The sequence below is a fragment of the Ambystoma mexicanum genome, chromosome 5q (assembly GCF_040938575.1).
Source record: "Ambystoma mexicanum isolate Mex_15411 chromosome 5q, UKY_AmexF1_1, whole genome shotgun sequence".
Classification (NCBI taxonomy): Eukaryota; Metazoa; Chordata; class Amphibia; order Caudata; family Ambystomatidae; genus Ambystoma; species Ambystoma mexicanum.
Window position 1 is genome coordinate 1326829720 of NC_090933.1, and position 26882 is coordinate 1326856601.

General features: G+C 48.0%; 1 protein-coding gene across 1 annotated transcript in view; it reads left to right on the top strand.

Annotated features, from left to right (window-relative positions):
- Nucleotides 1-26882, top strand: part of LOC138498074 (zinc finger protein 182-like) — a 65704-nt gene that overhangs the window by 11915 nt on the left and 26907 nt on the right. Inside the window, exon 3 of the mRNA XM_069621923.1 lies at nt 22890-22950. The gene's annotated coding sequence lies outside the window, so the exon portion shown is untranslated. The remainder of the gene's footprint in view (nt 1-22889; nt 22951-26882) is intronic.

The following is a 26882-nucleotide window of genomic DNA, read 5'->3' on the forward strand; positions in this document are numbered from 1 at the left end:
TTCCTTCTAAGACATATTTCACATTTAAAAACGTATCATGTGAGGTTCCAGGGAGGCAAAAAGGAGCCCATCCACCCAGAGCAGTCACTAGTCCATGTGGTGCCCAGGGCGAAACACTACAATGCGCCCCCCATGCTTGGCATGCACGCCACTCCCAAACTACACCTCACAGTTTAGTAATTCCACCCCAATGCCAATAAATCACTGCTACACAAATCAAACAGGTTTTATCACATTGTGACTCAAGAACTTCACAAAAACGCTAAATGCTGGTGTGGGACAGTTTTTGTTGGTCAAAGTGTGCCCCCTTTGATGAGTAACTTTTTTATGCAACTACTAGTTTTGACCAGTGTTGCTGAATATCCTTTAAATCATTGAACACCCCCCACCCTCCACCACCGATTGGGTACTATTCAAACAGCCTGTCACAAAAAGAATGAATTGCCATTTTGTACTATGGGCCACTTTTTTATTGGTGCCCGAGCCAATTTTATGCCACAGTGCGACCCTGGTGGCTGCCAAAAGTGAGCCACTGAGGTTGTATTCTCAGGGCAGGTGCGGATGGTGGGGAGCACCGTGTGCAAAAAAGTAATCAGAGAAAAATCGTAGGAAGCAGGTAGGCCGGCGCAGCCCGGGGTCCACACAGGTGGGTGCTGCAAATGCCCATCTCAGCCCCTCGTACAGATGCCCACTGCACAGCCCCATGTAGAGCTACCAACTGTGTACCCCCCTTGCAGACATCCACTGCACAGCCCCCTTGCAGACACCCACTGCACAGCCCCCCATACAAAGCTGCCCACGGCATACCCCCTTTGCAGAAGCCCATTGTACAGCACTCGCAGATGGCAACTGCATATTGCCTCCTTGCAGAAGCCAACAGCACAGTCCTCTGCACAGGCGCTCACTGCACAACCCCATGTAGGCCTGCATATTGCCCCCTTCCCTTGTAGACGCCCAGAGTACAGACACTCGTGAGACACTGAGGTTGTACTCCCAGGGCAGGTGCGGGTGGTGGGGAGCAACGTGTGCAAAAAAGTTAATATAGAAAAATGATAGGAAGCAGGAGAGGTTGGGGCAGTGGCCTGGCCAGGCCCAGGCACCTTTCAGCCCTCCTGGGGACTTCACAAGTGGGTGGGTACAGACGCCCACAGAACAGCCCCATGTAGAGCTGTAGACCCCCATGAAAGGGCAATCCCACGCACGCCGGATGATAGGAAGCAGGAGAGGTTGGGACAGTGGCCTGGCCGGGCCCAGGCACCATTCAAGGATCCCTGGGACCTCACAGGTGGGTGGGGACAGACGCCACAGCACAGTCCCATGTTGAGCTGTAGACCCCCATGAAAGGGCAATCCCACGCACGCCGGATGATAGGAAGCAGGAGAGGTTGGGACAGTGGCCTGGCCAGGCCCAGGCACCTTTCAGCCCTCCTGGGGACTTCACAAGTGGGTGGGTACAGACGCCCACAGCACAGCCCCATGTAGAGCTGTAGACCCCCATGAAAGGGCAATCCCACGCACGCCGGATGATAGGAAGCAGGAGAGGTTGGGACAGTGGCCTGGCCGGGCCCAGGCACCATTCAAGGATCCCTGGGACCTCACAGGTGGGTGGGGACAGACGCCACAGCACAGTCCCATGTTGAGCTGTAGACCCCCATGAAAGGGCAATCCCACGCACGCCGGATGATAGGAAGCAGGAGAGGTTGGGACAGTGGCCTGGCCAGGCCCAGGCACCTTTCAGCCCTCCTGGGGACTTCACAAGTGGGTGGGTACAGACGCCCACAGAACAGCCCCATGTAGAGCTGTAGACCCCCATGAAAGGGCAATCCCACGCACGCCGGATGATAGGAAGCAGGAGAGCCCGGAGCAGTGGTCTGGCCGGGCGCAGGCACCATTCAGGTCTCCCGGGGACCACACAGGCGGGCGGGTACAGACGCCCACAGAACAGTCCCATGTAGAGCTGTAGACCCCCATGAAAGGGCAATACGCCCACAGCACAGTCCCATGTAGAGCTGTAGACCCCCATGAAAGGGCAATCCCACGCACGCCGGATGATAGGAAGCAGGAGAGCCCGGAGCAGTGGCCTGGCCGGACCCAGGCACCATTCAGGTCTCCCGGGGACCACACAGGCGGGCGGGTACAGACGCCCACAGCACAGTCCCATGTGGAGCTGTAGAACCCTATGATAGGACAATGCAACGCACGTCGTATGATAGGAAGCAGGGGAGGCCGGAGCAGTGGTCTGGCCGGGCCCAGGCACCATTCAAGGCTCCCTGGGACCTCACAGGTGGGTGGGTAAAGACGCCCACAGCACAGTCAGCCCCATGTAGAGCTGTAGACCCCCATGAAAGGGCAATCCCACGCACGCCGGATGATAGGAAGCAGGAGAGGTTGGGACAGTGGCCTGGCCGGGCCCAGGCACCATTCAAGGATCCCTGGGACCTCACAGGTGGGTGGGGACAGACGCCACAGCACAGTCCCATGTTGAGCTGTAGACCCCCATGAAAGGGCAATCCCACGCACGCCGGATGATAGGAAGCAGGAGAGGTTGGGGCAGTGGCCTGGCCAGGCCCAGGCACCTTTCAGCCCTCCTGGGGACTTCACAAGTGGGTGGGTACAGACGCCCACAGCACAGTCCCATGTAGAGCTGTAGAACGCCACGAAAGGACAATGCAACGCACCTCGGATAATAGGAAGCAGGAGAGGCCGGGGCAATGGCCTGGCCGGGTCCAGGCACCACCCACTCCCACAGGGACCCCACAGGTGGGTGGGTAAAGACGCCCACAGCACAGTCAGTCCCAGGTAGAGTCGTAGAACCCCATTAAAGGACAATGCAACGCACGTCATATGATAGGAAGCAGGAGAGCCCGGAGCAGTGGTCTGGCCGGGCCCAGGCACCATTCAGGGCTCCCTGGGACCTCACAGGTGGGTGGGGACAGACGCCACAGCACAGTCCCATGTTGAGCTGTAGACCCCCATGAAAGGGCAATCCCACGCACGCCGGATGATAGGAAGCAGGAGAGGCCGGGGCAGTGGCCTGGCCGGACCCAGGCACCATTCAGGTCTCCCGGGGACCACACAGGCGGGCGGGTACAGACGACCACAGCACAGTCCCATGTAGAGCTGTAGACCCACATGAAAGGGCATTCCCACGCATGCCGGATGATAGGAAGCAGGAGAGGCCGGAGCAGTAGTCTGGCCGGGCCCAGGCACCATTCAGGTCTCCCGGGGACCTCACAGGTGGGTAGGGACAGACGCCCACAGCACAGTCCCATGTAGAGCTGTAGAACCCTATGATAGGACAATGCCACACACGCCGGATGACAGAAAGCAGGAGAGGCCGGGGCAGTGGCCTGGCCGGACCCAGGCACCATTCAGGTCTCCCGGGGACCACACAGGTGGGCGGGTACAGACGACCACAGCACAGTCCCATGTAGGGCTGTAGACCCCCATGAAAGGGCAATCCCAAGCACGCTGGATGATAGGAAGCAGGAGAGGCCGGAGCAGTGGTCTGGCCGGGCCCAGGCACCATTCAGTCCTCCCGGGGACCTCACAGGTGGGTAGGGACAGACGCCCACAGCACAGTCCCATGTAGAGCTGTAGAACCCTATGATAGGACAATGTAACGCATGCCGGGAGAGGCCCGGACAGTGGCCTGGCCGGGCCCAGGCACCACCCACGCCTCCGGGGACCTCACAAGTGGGTGGGTACAGACGCCCACAGCACGGTCGCATGCACAGCTCTCGAACCCCATGAAAGGAAAATGCAACGCACGTCATATGATAGGAAGCAGGAGAGGCCGGAGCAGTGGTCTGGCCGGACCCAGGCACCATTCAGGTCTCCCGGGGACCACACAGGTGGGCGGGTACAGACGCCCACAGCACAGTCCAATGTAGAGCTGTAGAACCCTATGATAGGACAATGCCACACATGCCGGATGACAAAAAGCAGGAGAGGCCGGGGCAGTGGCCTGGCCGGACCCAGGCACCATTCAGGTCTCCCGGGGACCACACAGGTGGGTGGGTACAGATGCCCAAAGCACAGTCCCATGTAGAGCTGTAGAACGCCACGAAAGGACAATGCAGAGCACATCGGATGGTAGGAAGAAGGAGAGGCTGGGGCAGTGGCCTGGCCGTGTCCAGGCACCACCCACTCCCCCAGGGACCTCACAGGTGGGTGGGTAAAGACGCCCACAGCACAGTCAGTCCCAGGTAGAGTCGTAGAACCCCATTAAAGGAAAATTTAACGCACATCACATAATAGGAAGCAGGAGAGCCCGGAGCAGTGGTCTGGCCGTGCCCAGGCACCATTCAGGGCTCCCTGGGACCTCACAGGTGGGTGGGGACAGACGTCCACAGCACAGTCCAATGTAGAGCTGGAGAATCCTATGAAAGGACAATGCAACACACGCCGGATGATAGGAAGCGGGAGAGGCGTGGGCAGTGGCCTGGCCAGGCCCATATAGGCCTCCCGGGGACCTCACAGGTGGGTGGGTACAGACGCCCGGAGCACAGTCCCATGTACAGCTGCAGAACCCCATGAAGGACAATGCAACGCACGCTGGATGATATGAAGCAGGAGAGGCTGGGGTAGTGGCCTGGCCCAGGTACTATTCAGGCCTCCCGGGGATGGTGGACCTAGTCACAGGTTGGGGTGGGTACAGACGCTCACCGCACAGTCCCATGTAGAGCTGTAGAACCCTACAAAAGGACAATGCAACACACGTTTTATGATAGGAAGCAGGAGAGGCCAAGGCAGTGGCCTGGGCATGCACCATTCAGGCCTCCGGGGACTGCACAGGTGTGTGTGTACAGATGCCCACAGCACAGTCCCATGTAGAGTTGTGAAACCCTATGATAGGACAATGTAACGCATGCCGGGAGAGGCCCGGACAGTGGCCTGGCCGGGCCCAGGCACCACCCACGCCTCCGGGGACCTCACAAGTGGGTGGGTACAGACGCCCACAGCACAGTCACATTTAGAGCTGTAGAACCCTATGATAGGACAATGTCACACACGCCGGATGACAGAAAGCAGGAGAGGCCGGGGCAGAGGCCTGGCCGGACCCAGGCACCATTCAGGTCTCCCGGGGACCACACAGGTGGGCGGGTACAGATGACCATAGCACAGTCCCATGTAGAGCTGTAGACCCCCATGAAAGGGCAATCCCACGCACGCCGGATGATAGGAAGCAGGAGAGTCCAGGGCAGTGGCCTGGATGGGCCCAGGCACCATTCAGGTCTCCCGGGGACCTCACAGGTGAGCGGGTACAGACGCCCACAGCACAATCCCATGTAGAGCTGTAGACCCCCATGAAAGGGCAATCCCACGCACGCCGGATGATAAGAAGCAGGAGAGTCTGGGGCAGTGGCCTGGCCGGGCCCAGGTACCATTCAGGTCTCCCGGGGATCTCAAAGGTGGGTGGGTACAGACGCCCACAGCACAGTCCCATGTAGAGCTGTAGAACCCTATTAAAGGACAATGCAATGCATGGATGTATGATAGGAAGCAGGAGAGGCCGGGGCAGTGGCCTGGCCAGGCCCATGCAGGCCTCCCGGAGACCTCACAGGTGGGTGGGTACAGACGCCCAGAGCACAGTCCCATGTACAGCTGCAGAACCCCATGAAGGGCAATGCCACACACACCGGATGATATGAAGCAGGAGAGGCTGGGGAAGTGGCCTGGCCCAGGTACTATTCAGGCCTCCCGGGGATGGGGGACCTAGTCACAGGTGGGGATGGGTACAGACGCCCACCGCACAGTCCCATGTAGAGCTGTAGAACCCCATGAAAGGACAATGCAACGCATGTCTTATGATAGGAAGCAGGAGAGGCCAAGGCAGTAGCCTGGGCAGGCACCATTCAGGCCTCCCGGGACTGCACAGGTGTGTGTGTACAGACGCCCACAGCACAGTCCCATGTAGAGCTGTGGAACCCTATGAAAGGACAATGCACCGCGCGCCGGATGTTGGTTCTACGCAAGGAGTCGTGGCTCAGAGCCTTCCTTCCCGTGAGGCCTGCTGCTCTTGAACCTGGCGCCCAGAGCCTTCCTTCCCGCGAGGCCTGCTGCTCTTGCAGCCAGAGCCTCCCCGAGATCCAGCTCAGTGAAATTAACCCGGAACTGCTTCATTGCTCCGGAAAATCACATTGATGTCGTCGGGAAGTCACGTGACTTTTGGGTGGGCGGTCCGTTGCTATGGTCCGTTTCTCGGATGGGAACTAGCCATGTGTGTCTCGCGATCCTTTTCCTGCGCATACTTTGGTGATTCTCTCTCAGCGCTGAGCACGTGCCATGACTGATCCTTGAGCATGCGCAGTTTGATCCTTTTCCTGCGCATACTTTGGTGATTCTCTCTCAGCGCTGAGCACGTGCCATGACTAATCCTTGAGCATGCGCAGTTGGATCCTTTTCCTGTGCATACTTTCTCTCAGTGCTCAGCATGTGCCGTGTGTGATCCTTGAGCATGCGCAGTTTGATCCTTTTCCTGCGCATACTTTCTCTCAGCGCTCAGCCCGCGCCTTGTGTGATCCTTGCTTGAGCATGCGCAGTTTGTGCCTTTTCCTGGGCATACTTTGGTGATTCTCTCTCAGGGCTCAGCACGTGCTATTATTGTCTCAGCGCCCGCCATGTTTACACCTCTGCATAGGTCTTGATACTTCAGCATGTGCAGTTTGATCCTTTTCCTGCGCATACTTTGGTGATTCTCGCTCAGCGCTCAGCACGTGCAATGTTTACACCTATGCATAGGTCTTGATACTTCAGCATGCGCAGTTTGATCCTTTTCCTGTGCATACTTTCTCTCAGCGCTCAGCATGCGCCTCGTGTGATCCTTGAGCATGCGCAGTTTGTTTCTTTTCCTGCGCATACTTCGGGTATTACTGGCTATTCTCATCCGAGAAACGGGCCATAGCAACGGCCCTCCCACTCTTCCTCACGTGACATCATACATCATCATTGTGCATTTTTCGGATCAATGAATGAAGCGGTTCCGGAGCAGAGGGTACTAGAGCCTTTCCTCTAACGGGAACTTCACCGAACATTCCAGCATCTCGGTAGGAGGATGAGGGAGCACTGCGAGGAAGAAGGGTGAGATGTTGGGTGGAGGGGTACGAGAGTGGCAGCCGTTTCTGTACAGGCGCCGGGGAGGTTAGAGTGGCTAGTTGGGTCTCCCTGTGCTTGTGTGTGTGTATTCAAGGAGTCTGTTTGCCGTGCCCTCGCCCCTCCATCTTCCATCGTGGCGTTGCTGTAAGCATCCATAGGGCCCCTTGTCATGTCCGGCTGTGTATCCTTTTGACGTGGGTTTCTCGCTGGTGAATCACATCAGTAATGGGTGTAGTATTTATTGTGGGTGTGGATCTACGGGTCCGTGGGCTGTGACCTCTCCTGGATCTTCCCCTGTTGGGCGCTTGTGGGGTTTTCTTGTGGATTATCAGATTCATTGACACTTGGGATGGGTTCTGGACTCAGCTCTGTCAACCACGGTGCAGTGACATTGCCCGCAACAAATACATCGGGTCTTCCCTGCTCGTGGCTTTCCATTATACAGATTCCGCCCCCCTCCGAGTCTGTGCCCGATACTGCAATCAATGCAAGGCAATATCCGCTCTCCACGTGCGTGTGTAGAATTATGCAAGATCATGAACGGTGCCCGTTCCCCACTGTACAGTGCTGTGGTTCATAGTTTGTTGTCCAGCTTCCTGTAAACTGCCCCAGGCTGCTATATGGAGCCTTGGTGTTTATCCAGAGTGTGACCCTTTTCGTGCTATCATAACAGGTGCAGGTCTTCTTCCGTACCCATTTGTTTTTATTTTGCCACTTAAGCAACTGGTGTGAATTTCTGGTGAGTTGTCAGTAGTACTCCGGCCTCCGCGTGTTGCCGTGGGTTATTCCCTAGTGTTCTCCTCAGTAGCCAGTGCTGGTATATTAGCTGTGAGGAGTTTGCAGTGCCACCTCCCAACATACCTGGAGAAGGTGGCTGTGGGGGTGCAAGATGGCGTAAGCCCTGCGCCTGGGAGGTTGATGCATGGTGGCAAGGGGGGGTGGGGGTGCAGGGGGACATGAGTGGGGCCTGGTGGAGGGGAGCCCTGCACTGCTGGGGGGTGGGGGTGGTGGGAGACATGAGTGGGGGCCTGGTGGAGGGGGCCCTGCACTGCTGGGGGGGTTGGGGTGCTCGGAGACATGCGTTGGTGGGCAGTGGTGCAAGGTGACATATGGGTTGGCTGGGGGGCATGGCCATGGTGGATGGGCTGCCTGCGGGACATGTGCAGGGTAGTCCCCTGTGGTGTGGGCCGCCTGCAGGGGCTGTGGAGGGTGTCGGGTGAACAGCTGGGAGGACCCACACAGCCGATTCACGTGTAGGACTGCCTGGCACCCCCGGAATACACATAGGCTGCTGGATTCGCGTGTGGAATTTCCTGCGCACCTTGGAATACACGTACCCTGCTGAAATCGTGTGTGAAACTTCACGCGCAACCCGAAATACAGCACCACGGACAATCGCGTGTGGAACTTCCCACGCACCCAGAAATACACGTGGCCAGGGCAATCGCATGTGGAACTTACAGCGCACCCCTGATGTACACGTACCCGGGTTTATCGCGTGTGAAACTTCCCGCGAACCAATGAAATACACGTTCCCCGCTTGGCAGCCCTGTGAACTGGTCTAGGGTTAGCGCAGCCCTTTGCGATGAATTGGGAATTTTGGTGGCTTTTCGTTGCGCGAGGGCGTTCTTGGGGTCGTGGCTGGCGCTGCTGCAGGGTCGCTGCGCCACAGCTGGTTTTGGAGGCTAAAATCCATGAATACGCTGTGCGATGAAATAGATTTTATCGCACGCGGCTGGCGCAGTGTATCGCACGGGGACACTGTCCGCCAGCCGCGTGCGCCACTTTTGTGCGAAATTCTATGAATTACCCTGTTTGTATATAGCACAATATTAATTTCACCCTTTTACCAAAAAAAAATACACATGTGCTTTTGCAAGACCTTCCGCCCTTTTCTTTTCACCTTCCGAAACTAAGCACATGTTAAAGAAAACAAATATACATAAAGCATCATTGATCATTCAACATATTTCAGCTTTGTAAAAATAAAACCAGTTTCAACCCTCTTTTAATGATAATCACCTATAGTCCTTTTGTTCCCATCTATTCTATTACAACAATCACTTACATTTTTATTTCTCTGTCACTGCCCTATGAATAGACTCATGTATCTTCTTTCATGTATTTAAGGGGCTTTATCTGTTTCTACACGCTCAAGCCTCTTTACCTCATGTTAAGGGTGCCAGGGTTTAATTTGATTTACGTGAACAAACTGTTCTGTTACTGTTTCAACTTCAGTTTTCAAAATGTTGTACACCACGGGAGAAATCTTATCTATAATTTGAAATGGCCCTTGCCAGGCTGCCAGAAATTTTGAATTTTTCAGTTTACCTTTTCCAAAATGAAATTTATACACCTGATCCCCCACACAATACTCTTTCACCAATGTCTTTTTATCATAATATGACTTTGCACTGTCAGCAGCCCTTTCTAGATTCCGCTGCACAAAAGCAAATGCATGTTGTAAATACTTCCTCAGCTCATCCATGTATTCATGAACTGTAGATGCACTTACAAGTGTCTGCTCATGTGTCCTGTATAGCAGGTGTTGTGGCAACACCATTTTCCTACCTGTCAATACCTCATGAGGGCTGATACCTGTTGCTTTGGCAGGAGTTGATCTGATTGCCATCAAAACCAGAGGTAAACGTAAATCCCAGCTGGAACCTGCCTCTGCTACAAACTAATTTAATACATCCACAACAGACCTATTACAGCGTTCAACACCCCAGAAGAGGCGGCTCTGTATGCAATATGTAGTTTTCTTTTCACTCCCAGTATTTGCCACACCTTACTCATTAGAGCGCGTGTGAAATAACTTCCTCTATCTGATTATATTCTTTGTGGTAACCCAAATCTTGAAAATATATGTTTTACCAGTAGTGTAGCTGCTGTCTGCAATCTGGTGCAGGAATGCACTCTATCCATTTTGACATCAAACAGACCACACTCAAAATATACCGGTTCCCCCTGCTCGGCCTCTTTACAGGCCCTACATAGTCTATTTGCAAATCTGACCATGGAAGAGTTGAGCCTCTTTTCATTAGTGGGGCTCTATGCATTGGTGAAGCAGGTTTAAATTGGGCACATATTAGACATCCTCTAGTATATAATTCCACATCTTGGGACATATGTGGCCAGTAAGCATAATCTTTCAGTATCTCTAGTGTTTTTTGTGAACCTCTGTGGCCTGCAGTTATTGCATCATGTGCATGGTGTAGCATTAACCCTCTGAATGAAAGGGGTATCACCCACTGTATTTGTCCTGTTATGTACTCCCTAGTCATTAGTCCATCCTGTAGTCTAATTCGTTTTTTATTCTTTAATAGCACCCTCAACTCTTACCTTTCCCACACAATCATTTTCTGTCAACTGATTTTGTTCAGGGTCTATCAAATTATTATAATAGATTCCCAAAATTGGATCATCCTTTTGTGCCTCAATCAGATCTTGATCTGGTGTATCATAACTCCATTGCACTACTGGTTGATCTACCTCTTTTGGAGCTTTTGACCGTGTAACTGCATCAATTTATATTTCTCAAAGTTCAATAGGTAACAACTCTCCCATCACAGCCCCAATTTTAGCTAAATGATCTGCCTTATCATTTCCCTCCTTATCCTCTCCTGGGTTCTTTAAATGCCCACTGATTTTCTTCCAGTATATCGTAAAATCATTCTGACACCAATTTGTCTATGGCTTGTATCATTTTTCCATTTTTAAGTGGCTTTTTATTGTATGTAATCATGCCTCTCGCTTTCCAGTCAGGTAAATATTCCACAAAGCTATTTCGTGCATAATCAGTCACCAGGACAATTTCATTGAATTCATTCCCAACTGCAGTAGTAATTGCTTTATAAATGGCTGCCAATTCTGCTACTTGACTGCTCCTAGCCCCAATTCTCATCCCTATACTGGGAATGCTTTCACATTTCCTATTCCTGACACCAATTGTTTGTTACTGTCATTTTCAATGTGAAAAGCACAACCATCAACATATACAGTTGGCAAATCCTTGCATGTTCTTTCATCAAAAGCTTTATGTGGTGACTGTCCAAACTCCTGTCCATTAGATTCCACTTCTACTTCATTTGACACGTGTTCAGCTGCACAGTCATGTAGATCTGCCAAACCTTGAGCAACTGGGCTCTTTTTATTTTGGCCATATCGCACTTCTACACGAAAACCCTGTAATGCTAGCGTCCATGAAGTGATTCTGGACTGTGCTAGGTTACCTGACCTGATTCTTTTACTCTCTAAAAATTGCAAAGGTTGATGATTCGTCTCAATAATCACCTTTTCTCCCTGAACAATGGGGCGGAAATGCTGTAGCGCGCACACAGTGGTCAAAAGTGCCTTTTCACAGTCACTGAATTTAATTTCAACTTGAGAAAACGCCTTACTTTCATAAGCAATGGTTTTGTGATTCAAATCATATTTTTGTGATAAAACTGCTGACATACAATGTTCAGAAAAACCTATTTCTATAAAGAAATCCCTATCCTTTATGGGGTATGCTAAACATTACAAGACATTCCTTTAATTTAGCAACTGCATCAGACTGCTCTTTTTCCCACTTCCAAGGTGTATTCAGCTTCAGTAGTTTAGTCAATGGTTGAGTAATTTCAGCATAATTTTCAATGAAATTTGTTATAGCCCGTCATTCCTAATAAACTCTTTAACCCTTTCACACTTTTAGGATCTTTTTTATTTTTTGTATGGCCTCTACTTTCTTCTTTTGGGGGTTTAATCCATGTTCAGTCACTTCATGGCCTAGAAAATTCACCTTTTTCTTGCACCATTGTGCTTTTTGTAATGGCGCCTGCTTTTTGCAATTGGCCAAGAACATGTCTTATTTCATCAAAATGGCTTTTTCAAGCTTTCATTTTTTTTATCAGGACATCATCCACATAAACTATGGTTCCTCTTTCCGCTGCATCAGGCATGGCATTTCTCAAAAATATTCCAAATTCACTCCACTATTGACATACCCGAATGGAGTTCTAACCCATGTGTATTGGGTCTTATCAAATGAAAATAAATTCTGAATCTCCTCTGCCAGTGGCACACACCAATATCCAGATGTGAGATCTAATATAGTAAACTCTTTTGAGCCATGCACTTGAGCCAGGCCTTGATCAATGAATGCCACTGCCACACTCTTATTAAATTCTCTCAAATCTGCACACAGGCGCCATTGACCATTTGGCTTTAACACACCTAAAATAGGTGTGTTGGATGTGCTATGAATAGGCCTGAGAATTCCCCGAGACTCCACATTTTTAGTTATTTCCGCTAGTGACTCTAAACATGCCAGTGGCAATCTACACTGGCGCACAAATACTGGGCTTCTACTACACCCTTCCGGTAATGTGGCAACATGTAAATTAGGCCGCCATCATAAGCATCTTTAGCAAAGACATCTTTAAACTCCATAAATATTTTTCTCAATTCATTTTTATCTTCATCGCTATCGCACGCATCTGCTAACAAAATCTGCTCCTCTACCATTTTTGAAAATCTTCCAGTAAAGGAATCTGCTTTCTCTCTGTGCTTTCTTCTAACTGTGTGGCTGTGTCTCTCTGTAAAGCTGCCACTTTAAAATATTTTGGCATATCAGCTTCCACTTCAATGGACTGATTTTTCTGTTTCATTTTCGCTCAAATGTTATATAATCCTTTTGATGACAACACACTGTCTCATTTGAATCATAAGGGTACACAGAATGAATTTTAAAAATCCCTTTGGGCTGAGAATCCAGGTATTCTGGCAACACACCCCCTGCATCTACATACCTTTCAGGGATATTTCCAATTACCATGTTATTGAAAGCTGCAGTATAATGTGATTTTTGTATGGCCATTCCTAATGAAGTATTTTCCTCTAAATGAATATTTTGACACCCTTTTATTATTCACCATAATTTTTAGAGACCCTTCACCAACATCTATCAATAGAATGTATTCATAATCCAGGCCTTGCTGTTTGATGCATTTGTGTGTTTGAATGAATCCATAAATCTTTCATTTGCTGCCCATTTTTACACTTTAGTCTTATTGCAACCTGCTTGGTGATTGCTCTCACCTGTAATTCAATTGCATATGGGACCAGTTGTGCGCAATGATAAGCTCAGGTGCAGACCCACCTAGGCGTGACCATATTTTTTGATTAAGGAAATCTAACTCCATACACATTCTGTGCATGATATCATTGCACATGTAAAAGTCAATTTTGTGTCCCACTCACTATCCACACATTATGGTAAATTGTTTTCTGCCCAATACTCATTTTCAGCATGCACCTGCCTGCAATTCGATTTTCAAAGTCTGGATTGTCCAAACCAGAGACATATTGGTTTTTAATTCTAAATTTTGGGATCTCCTCCCTCTCCATTATTTTCGGCAATAATTTCTCATTAATTAAACTTCTTTCCTGTTCCAGCGCTAAGGTGGCTTTTATTACTCTGGAATGGTCATTTATACCAACGTGAACCCATGGTTGCTCATCTTCCATATGTATTTCAGCAAGGGTAGTAATGTGTTTTTCTGTGCCTGTTGTAAAAGCAGTATTCTGTTTGCATGTCTTCTCTTTTTAAATAAAAACGTAATGTGTGCTCATCTATGGCAGTTTGCCATTTTTTTTCTGTGGGTCTAAATGTATTTGTACGGATTGTTTCTCATTTTCACTCTGCATTTTATCTTGACGCATCAAGATAACAGTGACGCTATGTATACAGCTATTCTGGAGATATACCTCTACTGCATAATTTGTTTTGACAATGGTGTGACATTCATTTATTGCTGTTTTGTGATTTTAGTTTCTTAGGTCTCAATGGTTTTTTAGTTAAGGAACACAGTACTCCATTCACCCCATCTATGAGCGGAGACCATCCCATCAGAAATGGAATTTCACAAATAGACGTGATCAATACCTCTTGTTTCATTCTGTGCTTTCCTATCTTTATGTCAACCTCGGTGACGCCTATAATGGGCACCTCCTCCCCATTAAAGTTATGCACTGGACCTTGATTTTCCTTCACTGTGATAAGATTCTGTGGGGATCTCCCTTCATTGATGCTCTTTACCAATTCTTTAGACATAATTGTGGCCTGTGCACCAGTGTCAATCATTGCAAATGCATTGCATTTTTCTTCTACAGTGATGGGAGCATAATACCAGTCTTCAACTGCCTCTAACACACAAATGAACTGTGAATTCTTACTGATTTCAGGGCTCACCTTTCTCAGGCCTTTTTCACTTTTGGCTAAGCACATTGGTAAATGGAAAGACATTTTTCCCTCCTTTTTGCCCATTTCTGTGTGAGAGACTTTATTCATTTCTCCATGTTCAGAGGTTTTTTGGAGTGTGGCCACCGTTCGCCCATCCATCCAGGTATCATCAGAGGCCACATTACAATCCTCCAACTGAACATGTGTAACAAGATCACTTGGCAATTTGTCATTGTTTAACTCTGTGCATTTGTAATTATTTGGTATGGTGCCAGTCCATTTACTTCAAAAATATATGGCTCAAAGAATTCTTCGGGTGATTGACCTGTACCCTCCTTTTGAGTATTTCTTTTTTCTGCCTGTTTGGTTATTGCTCTGATTGCCCAGGGAAGGAGTTATAGCATCCCCACTTACTCCCTGTTCACTGGTATTCCCCATACATGAGTCATCTTTCTTAAATCTGTCTTTGTTCTTTTGGAATTTTAGGTGTTCCTGTTTCATTTATACAAATCTCCAATGTTTGACTTTTCTCTAGGTTAAACCGAACTTCTCTTTTTGAATTCTTTGCACTTTCTGTCACATGTTCATTTACTGGTATCTTTATTTTTGAATCCTTATAGATCTCAGTCATTATGGAAAATCACATCCGAGCAATCTGTTTTCTTGGCACTGCAGGTATCATAAGTACTTAGTCACTTTTCAGAAACCATCAGATCATTGCTATGGCCTTCTGCCCCCTCCTTTGATGACTGTTTTTGTGCTGTGCAGAGCTTTCCTATTTGCTCAGCTAACATTTTCACTTGGCTCTCGAGACACTGGAATCTTTCCATCTCTCTAGAATCCTCTCTGTGGCCTAGATCGATATTGGTGGTTTTCCCCCTGATTGGATCTATTCTGATACCTCTCAGGGGAATCATTTCTATTGGGATTGTTCCTGAACTCTTGATTCATATGTGGAGGGGAGCGGGGTGCACCCATCCTTTGGTTTTAGTCCCCTGGTGGTGGTGACTCGTTGTATTGACGTGGAGGAGTATAATTCATATTCTGCCTCATGTCCTGTCTCATTTTGTGAGTATTGTCCTCTATGCTAATTCCCATTTCCAGTAAATCGGGATTTATCCTGATTACCATATATCATGGTGTTAGGATCAAATCTACTTTGTGTCCCCAATGTCTGGTAGGGACCATTATTTCTTTGATCTTGACTTTGTCTCTGATTATTGTTCATACCTGACCCATTAGGCTGATATCCTGCTCGAGGCTTGTCTCCAAAGTACCTAGGGCTAATGTATTTCTCCCTATTACTAGGATCAATGTTTCAATCTGTTCATTACCCCTTTGTTCAGGTGCCATATTGTTTTTACCTGGACTTTGAGCAGACTCAAGGGACATTTTGGCTGACCTGATCTCCATTACTGTTGCTGAGGATTCTTTAGATTTTGGTCTAGTCTCTTTCATTTTATCATTTTCTCTACCCTGACAATAGAGTACCTCATATAGTTTTGTGCTTTGGTGTACAAACCACTCAAGAGGCTTATCACGGTCAAATTCACGGACCAGCTGTGATGTCTTTCTGTAGCCCATAGAAGTAGGCAGTTTAAAATTCATTTGAATTGGGGTCAAAAGATACATCAAAGCGAGAAAATGCTCTTTTTAAGTCTTGTAAAAACGGCGAGGGGATGTATCAGGCCCAGCAGTGATTGTGTAAGCAACTTTCTTTCCCTCCTGCAATGACTGGAAAGGAGAAAAATGACACCTAATCTCTTTTTCAAACTCTGCCCATGTCATATTCTGCTCCATTCAATCCCCTCATGATACTGGCTGTGGGAGCATCCAGAGTTAAATGAAAATACTGTCTATATTGTTCTTTGGGTATCGGGAGTGCTTTAAATATGTCATGCACTGCCTCTAAGTGATCCTCTATGCAGCATTCCCCTCCCTTTTTAAATGGTTTGATCAGGGCTTTGATGGATTTCATTATCTTTATGGGGCTACTTGTTGCAATGCGTGGAATTGCGCTATTGGTGATTCAACCCTGGTTCTAGGTGTATGGGATTGGTGGCGGCCCCCAATGGGTGTGTCAAATCCCCCAAAGGCACTGTAACCAAGTTCAGTCACCGGCTCAATCATTGGGGCACTAGCTCTTTGGGTAGAAATAGAATTCACCTCAACTCCATTGAATGTGGTGCCCTGCTGTCTATCCTGGGACCTGGAACTGCATATTTGCTGTTCCAAATCCTTACACTTCTTAAGGAGCCTGTCTGTCTCATTTTGCAAATAGTTGTTTTCATCACTCATTTTATTAATTGCCTCCTGCATGTCGCACATTTGCCTTTGGCATTCATTACATTCTTTATTTCTCTTTCTTGAAACATTTTAACCACTTCCTGTTCTGCATTTTGGAGATCACTTTCTTTTTCATAATTTTCTTTTTGTAAAATCTGCATTTCTGAAAGTCTCATCTTTATCTTGTCTAATGTGGTCCACCAATGCCTTAAATGTACCAATTCTTCACTGTCCTCAAACTGTTTCTTGCTTTTGGACAATTGAATGTCAAAATCTCTGCATTTTAACTGGATGTCTTTTATACACCCTTCTAATTCTGCTCTTAACATTTCTTCCTTTTTACTTGCCCCATCTAGGTCGGCTTTTAACCTGTTCACCAGCTTAGTATCACTTTCTTGCATTTGCAGGGATCTATTCAAAATAATGTGAAAAGAGCAGCAGACACCAAAAGCTCACCCTTGGTTGATTATTCAATATAATGATGTAGAGAAAATGCCTTAGTGTGATTGAGGATGTATTTAAGGTGCAGGGGAGAAGGATGCAACCTTGACACCTAGGTTGCGTTATGTGCAACAAATACAAAATAGGTTCCCTGGTCAGGAACTCGCGTCCCCTGCACACTATCCTTTGTCTAGAAAACCAGACCAATAAATAATGGTGTATAAATTGTCGTTAAATTAATTACATATGCTTTAGAAAACGAATAATCTTGAAAAAATGCTCATTCAAACAAATTTAGGTCACAAGAAACCATCTTTTTATTCATATTCATGATGTGGTAGTCAAGAGGGGCCCAACGCGTTTCGAGTGCTTCACACTCTTTATCAGGGGCAATAGGTGATTTCTAAGAAAAAATTATATTTACATTAGTATTCAGTCAACAGAAGTTTAAACAAAGTGCATTTATAACAGACATCCATAATTACCTAATTTTTGCATTACAAGAGGCACTGTCCTCTGGTTTAGACATTTAGCATAATCTTTATAGTGCATTCCTAATGTGAAAGATTAGTCTAGATGGTGACAGTTTTGTTTCAATACATTTAAACCAGTGTTTTATTTGCCAAAACATTTTCATAAGAAGTGGGTCTATTTACAAAGGTCCACTATCTGGAGTCTATATGAATCCTAATGTGCAGAATATTAGGCTAAAGAGAAAGAGAATCAAAGTTGCTAACCTTGTGATTTTTATCCTTCCGGAAATATTTAGGAGATTACAAATTGATTTCAAAGTGGCGGAAAAAAATGGCTTCCGCTTCTCAGTTTCAAAACGCACTACCTGTAAGTCAAGGCCAAATGATGACTAGGTCATTTACTCGGAGCAAGAGAGGGATAAAATCTATTTAGTAAAATAAAAAACCTATTCAAAATAAACCATGTCTTGGCACATAGCCGTATCAGACAATCTTTCTCTGCATGTTTATCAGCTGCATTTAATAATCTCAGAAGACCGACCTGAATTATGCTGCCTTATGCAAAAATGTTGTCTAGTGGTTCTTTCTGCACTTCACCGTAAATGCTGTCATGCCATTCTGTGGCATTATTTGACGACCATGTCCCATATGCATATAACTTCGCCTCTAAATATTGCACTAGTTCTGAGAATGTGGCTTCTATTTGAGACATTCTCAAACTCGTTTTTTAGTGACACGCTGCTATTATGAAATGGGTTCCCTGTAATGTACAAATGGTAGTGAGAGACACACTTGCCATGCCCAGCAGGTGCTCTATGATCACATTCCCGGCCTGCAACGCACCATAAATATGTTGGGTGTTTTGTGTAGATTTGGGGTCTAGCGGTATTTTCTTACCGCCAAAAATAATAATTTGGCGATGGCTACTCCTTGCATTTAGATTGGGTTTGGCCTTATTTCCTTTCAGTGACCATTCCTTATTACATTATATGGGATCAGTTGGTGGTATACATTATTGTTGGTGGTATTTTGGTGAGCATAATTTTTCCGTTTTTATTTGTGGCCCAACATACAAAACCTCTTCTTTTGCTTAGACTGTTTGTGTGATCTCTAGAGGCCTCGGACCTGCATTCAGAAATACCACCATTTCACATATAGCATTCTCAATAACCTGTGGTATTATCACTAATTTATTTACATTAGTGAACTATGTTTCCATAGGCCTCTTTGCTGTTTCATGTACGCCCAGCGATATCTATTGTATTAGATTCCACTCAGACACCACACTGAGTGGAAACACGCACACAGCTATTTTTCATTGCTAATGATATTACTCCCATCTGTATGGGAAACATGACACATGTATTGCCTAAAAATTGTCCTCTTCTCCCGAAATATTACTCTAGATGCACCAAAGAAAAAGACAAAAACACTCTACACAGTTCGTGTACATTATACTTGTATTATAAACAATTATATTTCAAAATAGCACCTTACGCTTCTGGCTGCCACCTTATCTGTAACAAACAGAAGAGAAAACAAATGCAGCAATAAAACGAAATTCACTCCACATTATTTGTAACAATAAGAAGGAAAAAATTACAGCGATGGAACAACACTCACTTTGCAACATTATAACGTGGCAATTAAACACAGGGATTCCCTTCAGCTACTCTCCCTCCCTGATATTTATTGAAGGTCATTTGTACAGCACGCAATAACCTCACTCCACTTGGATATTTAGCAGCTATCTGTAGTTCTCCCACACGCGACCTTTCTGCGCTCGCCTCCGAGGAATGGGCCCAGGGTTGTACTCGTAATCTTGAAAGCTTGAAGTGCACAGCGAGAACATGGAATTCTCAAGCCGGTGGCAAGTGAGACTGGACCTGCCTCACAGCCCAGTCTCGGATCCTCCGTCTCAGCAGCTCAGCCTTAGTTCTGTCCGACTTTGTCCAGCAGAACTCTGTTGCATCCCCCTATGCCTACGTGGAATCACTGCAGACACTCTGCACCAATCAAATTCAAAAGACTGTATCCTCCTTCCTTCCACAATAGTTCAATTTTTTACAGTAAGAAACTGTATCTAAACTCATTTCCTGGCATGCAGATTTTGCCTCCAGCTAACACAGTGAACAGAGAGAAAAAAAAATGCATCTTTAAAATGAATCTCAGAGCATGTCTTTCTGCCTCTTTTCCACATAGAGATTACATTATGTTATGAGTTAGTATTGCTATTAGTATTTGTTATTTAAGTCAGTCAATTAGACAGCTAATATAGTCTCCTGTGAGTGAGGCATTTCAAGTAAGATAAAGAGAAGAAGAAAAATATATTCTGGTGTACTTTTAAATCTGCAGCATGTCTCCATTTGCATACCCATGTTATGCTAGCAACATAGGGCTCGCTAAATGTGTACCACATTATTGCTGGCAATAATGTTATCACATTCAGTGGCGTTGTACTCCAAGACACAATAAATTATACTACAGAGTGCAAGATGGCATAAGGCCTGTGCCTGGGAGGGTGATGCATTGGGTGGCAAGTGTACCCTGGGGTTTGCAGGGGTTTGGTGGGGGTGCAAGATGATATACGGCCTGAGCCTGGGAGGGTGATGCATTGGGAGGCAAGGGTACCCTGGTGTCTGCAGGGGTTCCTGTGGTGCAAGACGGGGTAAGGCCTGCTCCTGGGAGGGTAATGCATTGTGAGGCGAGGGGACCTTGGGGTCTGCAGGGGTTCATGGGGCTGCAAGATGGGGTAAGGCCTGGGAGGGTGATGCATGGGTGGCAAGGGTACCCCGGGGTCTGCAGGGGTTCCTGGGGTGGGTGTGCAAGATGGCCTGCGCCTGGGTGAGGTGATGCATTGGGAGGCAAGGCGACCCTGCGGTCTGCAGGGGTTCCTAGGGGTGCAAGATGGCCTAAGACCTTTGGGAGGCAAGGGTACCCTTGGGTCTGCTGGGGTTCCCGGGGGTGCAAGATGGCCTGCGCCTGGGTGAGGTGATGCATGGGGTCCCTGGGGGCTGCTGGGGGTGGGGATGCAAGATGGCCTAAGGCCTGCGCCTGGGAGGGTGATGAATTGGGAGGCAATGGTACCCTGCCCTGGGGTCTGCACAGGTTCCTAGTGGTGGGGGTGTAAGATTGTGTAAGGCCTGAGCCTGGGAGGGTGATGCATTGGGAGGCAATGGTACCCTGGGGTCTGCAGGGGTTTCTGGTGTTGGGGGTGCAAGATGGCAGAAGGCCTGCGCCTGGGACGGTGGTGCGTTGGGAGGCAAGGGTATCCTTGGCTCTGCAGGGGTTCCTGGTGGTGGGGGGTGCAAGATGGCCTAAAGCCTGCGCTTGTGAAGGGTAGGGGATTGAGGGGGCAAGGGTCCGCAGGAGTTCCTGGGGGTGCAAGATGGGGTAAGGCCTGAGCATGGGAGGGTGCTGCATTGGGAGGCAAGGGTACCCCGGGGTCGGCAGGGGCTCCTGGGGGTGCAAGATGGCCTAAGGCCTGCACTTGTGCAGGGTGGGGGCTTGGGAGGCAAGGGGACCCTTGGGGCTGCTGGGGGGTGGGGATGCAAGATGGCCTAAGGCCTGCTCCTGGGAGGGTGATGCATTGGGAGGCAAGGGTTCCCTGGGGTCTGCAGGGGTTCCTGGGGGTGCAAGATGGCCCAAGGCCTGCACCTGGGAGGGTGATGCATTGGGAGGCAAGGGTACTCTGTGGTCGGATCTGCAGGGGCTACTGGAGATGGGGGGTGTAAGGTGGCATAACTCCTGCGCCTGGGAGGGTGATGCATGGGTGGCAAGGGTGTGCTGGGGTCTGCAGGGGTTCCTGGGGGTGCAAGATGGTATAAGGCCTGCTCCTTGGGGGGTGATGCATTGGGAGGCAAGAGTATCCTGGGCTCTGCAGGGGTTCCTGGTGGTGGGGGTGCAAGATGGCGTAAGGCCTGAGCTTGGGAGGCAAGGGGACCCTGGGGTCTGCAGGGGTTCCTGGGGGTGCAAGATGGCGTAAGGCCTGCTCCTTGGGGGGGGGGGGGTGATGCATTGGGAGGCAAGGGGACTCTGGGGTTTGCAGGGGGTGGGGGTGCATGTGTTTTTGCGGTTTCGGGTGAAGCCTTTTGAAACCCCCCCCCCTCGATGCTATAAGTGTCAGGAGTATGGTCACGTGGTGCGATCTTGTAGGACGGAGAGACGGTGTGGTGGTCCCCATGATATTAAGGATTGTCTCTGTATGTACACCAAATTGTGGTAGAGATCATGTTTCTTATTTTAGGGGGTGTGTTAAACAGGTGGAGGCCTGTAAGGTTGTGAGCACTAAGGTGAGTCATAACATCAGCTGCAACAGTTCAGAAGGTGCGGGCGAGCAGGTGGTTGTGGTAGGTAGTGGTCAAGCGACTGGAGGTGGGGAGGTTCAGTCTTTGGCGGTTGAGAAGGTGATTGGAGGGGGTATCACTATCAGAATGGCGGATTTGTTGTGTTTTTATTATCGCAACTATTAATATGATGGCTGAGTCAGTCGATCGGACGGGTTACAAGCGGTGGTGAAGGCAGCGAAGATACATTTAAGGATGTACATAGGATGATGAGTGGTGGTGTTTTTGTTCTCCCTTGTCACGCTCTGGAACACTTGTGTACGAGCGCGATACAAATAAAATATCAATATACAAGTGGACCATAGTTGCAAAATACATTGCGGCAGGCTTATAGTACCAATAAGTGGGGAGGGGGGGTTGTTGATAAAATGCAATGCAAATTGTGTGCAATTGAAAGGATATTTATTCAGCAACAATGTTAAAAACTACTAGTTGCACAGTGAAGCAACTCATCAAAGTGGCGCACTTGTACTGTAAACTCCCATGCTAGCATTTTGCGTTTTTGCGAAGTTCTTGACTCGCAATGTAATAAAACCTGTTTCATTTGAATAGCAGTGATTTATTGATATTGGGTAGGAGTTACTTAACTGTGGGGTGTAGTTGGGGAGTGGCGCGCATGCCGAGCGCAGGGGGCGCATGGTAGTGTTTCGCCCTGGACTAGTAACTGTCCTGGGTGGATGGGCTCCTCTTAATCTCCCTGGGACCTCAAATGCTACGTTTTTAAATGTGAAATATGTCTTAAGGAATCTTTGGGGAATCATTTGCTGTGGGTGAGAGACCAGCGACTATTCACTCCTCTTTTAGTGAGAAAGTGATCATCTGTTTTGGCCAAGTGTTATTTACATTGTCTCTGCTTGTTCTTCATAAACCTCCAGTCCTGTCTTCTGTGTATGTGATGGACGGTGCATTCCTGGGCAGGGAGAGAATAGAAGCTCCTCTTTGGATGTTTCAATTATATATCGTTATAGGATGTCTTGCGTTTGTAGTATAATAATGTAATAATGTCTTCCATTTCTAGATCTAAACACAATATTGCATCATCCTACTCTGCAGAACGTAAGAAGCACAGGCACCAAAAGGTAAATAACGGCTGTAGTTTTTGTCTGCACAGGTTGTTCTATGCTTCTGAGATAGCCGGTCTCCCACCCTGCGTTCCTGTACCCTTCATGTCTCCTTCTCTCCTATCTTATCTCCATTCCTGCCTCTTCCTGGAAGTGGTGTCCAGATGCAGGTTTAGGGACCAGGTCTGTGGCCCAGTGGACTAGTGCATTCTCTGGTAGGATCCATGGTTATGTGATCTCATAGTCACTCCTGCAGGTCCACCCAGCCCTCCATCCAAGATTGACAGAATGAGCCTCTGAGTTTTGTAACAATGAACATCTGTTACCTTCTGTCTAGGACACCAAAATACATCAGTGTGTGTGGGGGAGCTGGGTACATTCTAAAAATACACATAGTATGTTATGTTTTCCTCTGTGCCATCCTATTAAACTCAATTGGTAATTCGCTATTGGACCTGTATGGTGGATCTCAGCACTTTTCAATAGGGTGTGGAGCAGTGAGTTTTAAAAGTGAATTAAATAGGCCCATTTGTAGCTACACCTAGTGTTGGTTGTTCTGATCACCCGGGGAACAAGGGATTGATGGTAAAGCCTTAATCGGGAGGGACTGAATGAAACAGAACACCAGATCTGCACTTTGGTGGGGGGTGTTTTGTTTCTAGGAATGAATGAATGAATGAATGAATGAGTGAGCGTTCTGGAGGGGTATTGAGGGCATGTGGTAGAGTCAATGGAATGGATGTATGGAGTGTGGAAGTATCACAGACACACACTCCCCTTGCCTGCCCACCCGCTAGAGCAGTTTCAACATGAGGTGAATTAAATGGTCGCCGTCGTGATTGTGAAGGAAGGGGAGTCACTTGCACACGTTTGTTAATTGTTAGCAAGTCGGGTGATCTGAGTATTGCAGGCTCCTGAAATCATCTGCATCTCTTATTTATTAACTTCTTGTCGCCAGTTGTGAGATAAAATGACCAACTGGCATTGTTGGGTGTTAGGATCCCCTGTTGGCTAGTGTCCCGTGTGCATTCCTGATGACCCACTTTGAAGCACTCTCCCACAAATTGACCTGGGAGTGAAGCTCCAAGATGTGGCTCCATCAACTGGGCCTAGGAATTCATCAAGTCCTCGCAGCTCACACCCTTCAGATACTGTTCCAAACAGTAGCATGATTCAGTCATGACACGTGCCGAATTCTGCATGACGTGCTATGTGAGGGATCTAAAATCCTGATATCGCACCATCCTGGCAGGAGGGGTGCGGGATGGACCTCCTCCTTTAAGGCCTCAATCACTGATGTGACAAAGCCTTTATGTGAAATATAGCATTAAGGGTCGTGGTTTTAGGCCAGAGTAACCTGACGTTTGTGTTATGGTACCACCTGCGGGGGTTTTCAGAAATAATCTCTTGCTCATACCCACACTTGCCTCACTGTAAAATCTTGATGTAGTAAATTACATGAAAGTGGGCAGCATATATAGGTAAACCGTAATAATGAAAAAAAATCAGGGTGGGAGATCAAAACAGCAAGATTTTGGATTCATTTATTTAATCTCAAAAGAATAGCATACTGATAAGACAGTGAACAGACAGGTTTTGCACTTTATCAATGGGGGGTACTTCTGAGTACCAACCTCTTCAATATTGAGGTTATTTTCCTCGTATTAGTGCACATTCTCTAGCGAACAAATGGACATTTCAATACAAACACGAGTAAGTGCTACCCAGGACTACTAGTGGTCCATGGGTTTTGAAGAAAAAAAAACACACAACAATATGTACAAACAGAAAAATGAGACAAGGCGTTGTCACAGATCGACACTGTAGTGTTTCGGCCAACTTTATCGGTTGATTGGAGTTAGCTGTTGTGGTGGCTTTCTTAAGGATAGGGGTGAAGGGTGACTGTCCATATGGTATCTGTCAGAGTATAATAAAGATGACAAAAGATGGATGCCCCTTTCCTCTCAGTGGTCCCATCTATGCAGCTGTCAACCGTGGTTAACATTACATAAAGGCAAGGGGCGAACCCACTACTGGAGGCACGTGGTCCAAACCTTGTACTGAGGAGTGTACGATGAGAGGGGCCTCGGTCCCATACATTCCCCCCTTTCGTTGCATCTAAAGTAACAAATCATTTTACCTTGTTCTTTTCATTCTCCCTTCGGTAGTACTCGGCTTCAGCAACAGCCTCATCCCAAGCTGGGGGGTGCCTTATTGGCAACCATGCTCTGCACACACTTCTCAAGCTATTACCTCCTCTTGCATATTCCTCTGGGTGCCCATTAAGTATATCCCACCATCCCCATCCAAATCTATCCATACTTCTTTATACCATTGCAATTCCTTTGGCTCTTTAATGGTAGTGTGATGTAAATTGTCAACCCTGTCCCCATACTGCCTGTAGAGGGCAGTCATTCTGTATTGCGGTGTGGTGTATTCTCCAGTTTGTACTTGTGCATCTGTCATAGTAGCTACCGTTGTCTGTCAGCCCACTGTTATCATTGCTGAGCTAGGCATGTTATTTTTCACAGCATCGTAGTCCCAGTTGGCACACACAGAATATTAGGAGCAAAAAGACAATGATGGAATGAGTATTTTCGCTGCCACGTGTCATGATCCCTGCTTCCAAGGGGTCAGGACTTGCCCCACGACCTTGGAAGCAGGCCCATGACTCTGATCCCAGGAACCAGCCAGTCCCTATTGGGACCTTCTGGACCTTGTCGTGGCGCCAGGCTCATGATGGTGACTGGTCCCGGCACTGGAAGCGCCGGGCTCATATTAGATAAGGGTGCTTGGTGGACCTACCTGTAGCAGACCATGCTGCTTACTTACCAGCTAGCTGGTCTCCTGATCCTTCTCTGCCTGGGACTACTTTTTCTGTCTGGGTGGAGCAGGAGCCACTCCCTGGAAGCAGAACACAGGAACTCTTCTAGAAATCTGGAACTCTTTTCTTACCTGGGTGGGGCCGTGGAAGAAGACGCCTAAGCACTACAGAAGGCTATTTAAACCACACCTGATTGGTTTCGCGTTATTCTGCATCTGCAGCAGGACGCTCACTGTGTCAGCTCCAGGAAACCTCCAGATCCTGTGAATACGAAATAACCTGCTGGGATCCAACCTTCAGTCTTCTTCAGACTTCAGCAGCTCCTGCAAGACAAAGGCACAGGTTAGGTTAAAGTAAAGGCAGCGAATCTACTTACCTAATCCAACGGCAGCATCCAAAGCGCCTTTTTCTGCCTTTCTCTTCCGGCATCCGACATCTGCAAAGAGAAAGAACATCGGTCAGTAATATTTAACTACAAAGTCTGCTTACCTGTGTTTCGCCCGCTCCAACTCAGCTCGCGCTGCATTCCGGCACCTGCAAGGCAAGATACTTCGGTTAGTAACGCTCAGTTACAAGACTGCTTACCTGTGTTACGTTCGCTTCCAATCTGTTCGCGCTGCACCTCGGCACCTGCAAAGACAAAAGAGACATTACGGTGCATTCTACAGCGCTAGCGCAGTCTTTATACTTGCGTGCCATTAGAAGGATAATCTTCATCGCCACAGCATCTGAAAAGGAAAAGACATAGACTTTAAATACTTAAGACTTTTGAAAGAGAAGAGAACAATCAAAAAGGAACTTTATTACTTAAATGTACGCTCGTGCATTAACGGCATCTTCGCTCTCAGCAATCTTCTGCTATCAAGAGGCAGAGCTCGCATCCAGTGAAGCAACTAGACCCAGCGCCCCTGCACAAGACGCAGGATGGAGAGCCCGGCATTTACCTATATAAGGTAAGCGCAATATCAACCCAGTTCCACGGGGAAAGAAAGGGCAAGAGGGGCAAGGAACTTTCCGAACCTTCCAAACACTAATACCTTGGTTTACCCTTGCAGACATCTCACTCTCCAGCTTAAACTGTCGGTGGGAAGGGGGCCCAGTCCGGGAGCAAAACGAACCCTGTGCC